The sequence below is a fragment of the Plasmopara halstedii genome (assembly GCF_900000015.1).
Source record: "Plasmopara halstedii genome assembly, contig: Scaffold_3060, whole genome shotgun sequence".
Taxonomy (NCBI): domain Eukaryota; phylum Oomycota; class Peronosporomycetes; order Peronosporales; family Peronosporaceae; genus Plasmopara; species Plasmopara halstedii.
Window position 1 is genome coordinate 2,926,870 of NW_020189964.1, and position 5,648 is coordinate 2,932,517.

The window sequence follows — 5,648 nt, forward strand, 5'->3', positions numbered from 1 at the left end:
TACACATGAGTATGGACTTTGTGGTTGGCCTGCCGAAGGACTCGGCGGGCAACACGGGTGTCGTGGTCTTCGTCGACCTTTTGAGCAAGATGGCTCATCTTGCTCAAAAGTGCCGGACACAATCGATGGTATCGGTACAGCGACGCTGTCTCTGAATCATGTCTTCGACAACATGGACTCTCAGAGTCAAATGTCTCTGACAGAGACTCACGCATTACTGGAACGTTTTGGTCGGCAATCGTCAAGGTGCTGGGCACCAAGTTGACTATGTTAACAGCGGACCATCCGCAGACTAATGGTCGAACTGAGCGCTTGAAACGCGTCGTTAGAGGCGTTCTTTGCAGCGTCTGCGCTGACACGCCGAGGCGCTAGAGCGATGTGCAGTCAGTTGTGGAGTTTGCATCAATGCAGTGCATGCGGCTACCGACTACACACCATTCTACGTGAACGGGCTCGTTGATCGTCCCGTCCCACAGAAGCAGCCACCTCACGTTTCAGGGCTTCGGGTAGAAGGAATAGCCGAGCGTCTAGTTGATGTCAGCCTTCTAACCACCCGTAAGAAGTCGATGACTTCCTTTCTACAGGATTGAGTGTCTTACGACACGTTCGCGATGCGATGACTGAAAGCCGAGACATGCAGAAAGAATTGCAGGCGGAAGATAATAAATGCTCAAACCCTTCCTACACATGCGGTTTCTGCTGTCTTTTAGACGTAGCTCCGTCCAAGATTTATCGAACCTTTCAAGGTCGTGGCAAAGCGAGGTCATGTGTATAGGCTAACCCTTCCAAAAACGATGCGCACCCACCTGATTTTTTAGGGCTTGCTCAAGCCGTATCGGATTTCGGCGCAAGTGATCGCAGAAGCGTTTGTGCCGGGGCGGCTCCAAAGTCACTCGACCACCCAGAATCTGAACCAGCAATTAGCTGTGAGCACAAAATGCAACGATGTCCGTTTTCAACGGCACCAGGCGCTCCACTGTCGCTCAAAGTGACGTATTCGTCTGCTCGACGGCTAGGAGCCGCTCCGACAGAGCGCGATAGCTCTCAACGTGAGGCAGTTGGTGCACAAAGTGCTCCAATATCGCGGGGTTCTTTGCACAGCGGGATACGACCTCAGTATGACGCTCAGCGGAGTCCCGATGGCGACGGGCCTTGTCCTCAAGAGCTTAAACAAGCATCGTGAGTCACCGGACGGCGATGTACCAAGTCGTCATAGTCCGCCGCTGACTCTTCTCGATGAGAGAAACGGCGGCGTCCACTATCACGTGGAACGTCTTGTCGGTTGACGTCGTCGACAGGTTCAAACTCAGTATCTCTTGAAGTGGCGGGGATGCCTAGACTTCGAGAACTCTTGGGAGTTTGAGGTGCCCTACCCAGACGTCATGGACGTTCATGATCAGAGAAATCATGACGTGTCGCATCGTCGTACACCCCGCGCTTCTTAGAAACAGCCAGGGATGTCGAAGGGCCATGAGCTGAGCTCAAACGATGGCCCTGAGCTGCTGTGGTCACCCGTGTGAGAGACCACAGAACTCGCGGGAGCGCGATGGATTATTCCATGTGTCTCAGGGTGACAATAAGCAGGAAGTCGGCGTTGCTCCTTGAGTTTGGCAAACTCAAACCAAATATAGTGTTCTGCGCGCACGTCCACCTCCTTGTGGCTCTGCTAAAAAATTGACAGCGAGAAAATTTCCGGTGCCGCTGCACCGATCGCATTGAGAGCAATTCATCATCTGCATCTGTTTCGCCAGAGGCGCGTATCACAGAAATCGTTCGCATTGCGGGTACAGGAGAGCCTCCTCTTTGGGCGCGATGTCCAGCGCAGTACCTATCCATTGGGATTTATTGAAGTACCAAGAAGCGAGCTCGGGGAGCGTTTTGTTAAAAACTCGGCTTGTGTAGTAGACGCGGGCCCGACAATCTAGACGCCCAACGACCGGGATAACGCGCTCTTCATTTCAGTAGCGGTATCCGCTGAGCAGAAGCCGTATTCCACACAAGATTCTAGGACCGACCGTGGGTGCGAGCGCATGAGAGCCGCTATGTGACCAGCCTCTAACTGCTGATTCTGTGCCTCTTCGATGCGATTGGTAATGACAACACTTTTCCCGGAAGTCGAGAGGTCAGGAAACGAGGGAGCACCTCGCCTTCTTCATTTTTCCATCCTGGGAAAGGAGTATCTGAATCGTAGTCGGCTTCCTCCAAATCCTCGACGAGGTAATCCTTCGCCTGTGGCGGGTGCGGTGTGTGGTGCTCGGTTGCCGAGGGCCTAGGATGCGCTTCCCTTGAAGCCGCGGACGTGCTGTTCGAATTCGCACCGCGTGCAGGAGTCGAATAAGGGCTCTGCACGCGGGCGGTCTCGGAACCAGCGAGGCTGGGTGTCTTTCAGTTCTTAGTCACGGGAATTATTGAGCATAGAATGCGTGCAGAAGGTCTTGGGGAGTTAAAGGTGTTCGAGCCTCGTACTAGGCGACAATTAAGTGTGAATAGTGGGGATTCACAATTTTGATAGGGGAGAGTGTTACCCTGGTGTGAAGGGGTGGGCCAAACAAGATGGTGTGACCATACAATGATGTGAGTTACACGAGATGGTGTTATCACACAATGATGTGGCTTCACCTTAACAAGAAGTCAGTACGTGGCTGGACTGCCAGTAGTTATGCACTGTAATCAGGTTTTTTACTATTAATTAGAAAAATCGATAGATTTAAATATAGGCGGCTTTGCTGCAAATAAAACAAAGAAATACAATTTGGATTTGAACGGAAGTTTATTTGGCTTAGATCAAGGCTGTGGTTACTCGTGAAATCAGCGGATTGCGATCCACCACACCCGCGCTGGTTTTAAGTATAGAACGCAGATCATCGACATTAGCTTAGCTTTCTCTAAGCGAAAGATCAACGGCAGCCCTGCTGCAGCATCGCTCCACGATGCGTACATTATGCTACCATACATGGTCTCGATGAAGAACACCCACGCTATATATGCTAATGCAGCTGCTAATTGTTTCTGCGTTTGGCTGAAGTGTGGCGGCTTCAATGTTATCGACTCGATGTCTTGAGAGCTAAATGGTAAGACTTTTGATTTGATGGCTGACTATAAGCTATTCTGGAACAATTATGTGCTCAGACTGATTATAGCACTCAGTATGCTGAGAAGCCTAGTGCGGAATCTTTTCTATACTCGGATGCTGCTCAATCAAATAAGTACAGTGCTACGGTCGCTTTTACAAAAGGCGGGTATTCGAATAACACGGTAATATCTTTTTTATTCCAAGCAAGTGTAATTTCTGATACTGCGTCGGTTGCAAATGATGGATTTGCGAAGCGTCCTCTATCAAATCCTTCATATGCTGGAGCTGGCTCTTTACGTTGTGGCCGTCTACTGGTGCTGCATCTGCCACAACTACCATTGCTTGTCAGCTTGGGTGAGGTGTGTTCGTAGCAGATACTAGTACAGCAGTGCAGCGGGGCTGCCGAAGCTCCTTGCTTAGAGGAAGCTTACTAAGGTCACCGACCAGACATTCTATGCTAGAACCAGTATGAGTTTAGCGGATCGCAATCCGCTACCTCCAAGAGTACTTAAAACATTAATTCACGGAAAATGTACTCTTCCGTTCAGAATTGGAACTGAAATTATCTGTTTAATTGCGGCAGAGCTGCCTATATACTCAAATTACGAAGTTTTTCTGATTGATGAGTAAAATCTAATCATAATGCATGACTACTGGCGGTTCCGCCATGTGTGGCTTCTTGTTAGAGGGTAGCCACACCATTGTGGGCTTACACCGTCTTGCGTAATCCATAACTTTGTACGGTCACACCATCTTGTGTGACTCACCCTTTCATTGTAACCCCGTTACACCCCCCCCCATCAAAATTGTGAATTTTCACATCTCACATTTAACTGCTTCCTCGTATGAGGCTCGCGTGTCTGTGACATCTTTACGTCCTTGGGTCCTTCTTCACGCATTCTCTGCTCAATGATCCCTGAGTATATGACACGAAAAAACACACCCAGCCTTGCTGGTTTCAGGAGCGCCCGCGGGGAGAGCACCTCTTCGTCTTCTGCTCGCGGTGCAACGCCGGACAGTACGTCCACGGCTTCAACGGAAGCGCATAACAAGGCATCGGTAACAGGGCGCCGTACACCGCGCTCGCCACGGGCAACCAATCACCTCGTCGAGGAATCGGACGATTCCTGTGGTGATCGCCCCTGGCGAACCCGCTGCAGATGATGGGGAGCTCTTTGAGCGATGGGTGTAGCGGTACCGGAAATTTTCCTCGAAGCCACAAGGAAGTGGACGTGCGTGCAGAGCACCATCTTCGTTTCGATTTTGCCAAAATCAAGGCGCAACGTCGACATCCTACGTATTGTTTCCCTGCTATGTATGGAATAATCCATCACACTCCCGCGAATCTGTAGCTTCTCACACGGATGAGACTACGACCACAGCAACTCAGGACCATAACTTGAGTTCAGCTCGTGACCCTTCGGCCCCCCCGTCTATTGCCGAGATGCGTGAATCGTCATGATCCATCTGATCATAAGAATCCACGACGACGGGAAAGTCTTGCCGAAGTCGCATCTCGAATTCTAACGAGTTCTCGGAGTCTGGGTACTCCCGCCACTTCACAAGATATTGGGTTTGACCCGACCCATAAGGCGTTCTAAGTGGTAGTGGACGCCACAATTCTTATCGAGAAGAGTCGGCGGCGGGCAATGACGACTTGGTCGATCGCCGTCCGACTCGCGATGCTCTTCGAGCTCATCGGCGCTACGCTGAGCGTCATATTGTGGTCGCATATCGTTTTGCGGAAGGCCTTGAGATATTGGAGCACTTTGTGCGACGACTACCTCACGTTGAGTACTATCGCGCTCTGTCGGAGCGGCACCTAGACATCGAATGCGTCACTTCGTAAAACGGTGGAGAGCCTGGCGCCGTTGGAACGAAAATTGTTTCATTTTGTGCTCAATACCAGTTGTTGGTCCAGCTTCCGATGGTTGAGCGCCTTTGGGTGCCGCCTCGGCACCAGCGGATCTAATCCGTCACAGACGACGTCACCGTTGTAACTTGAGCAAGCTCATAATGCGGTCTGCGTAACAAGGCATTACCTAAAGAATTTTGCTTTCCTGGCTTATACTTCACCTCGAAGTTATATAATGCGAATAAGTAGAGCCACCTGGCTAATCTCTGCGAGAGGTGAGTCGACTTAGCCGCAAAGCATAGTGACGCATGTTCTGTGTAGATCACAAACGGTTTGGAGTCAAGCAAGTGACGCCTGAACTTGACAAGCGTATACTTCATCGCAAGTATTTCCTTGACGTGAACTGGGTAGTTCTTTTTCACAGCCTTATCCTGGCGAGATTCGAACGCGATCACCCGATCTCGCCCCTCGGTGTCTGCTTGCAGCCGTGCACAGCCAATGACAATGTCCGGAGCGTCACAGACAACACTAAAAGGACGATCGGGGTCGACAAAGCCAGTATTGGTGCATGAAGGAGGTTGTCTCTGACCTCGTCGAAAGCCTTTCGATGCTCGGTGACCCAACACCATTCCGTATCCTTCTTAAGGAGATTTGGCAATGGTAGCCACGACGAGTTGATCTCCTCGTCCGGTCATATAATGATAACTTCGGCCAAGTCGC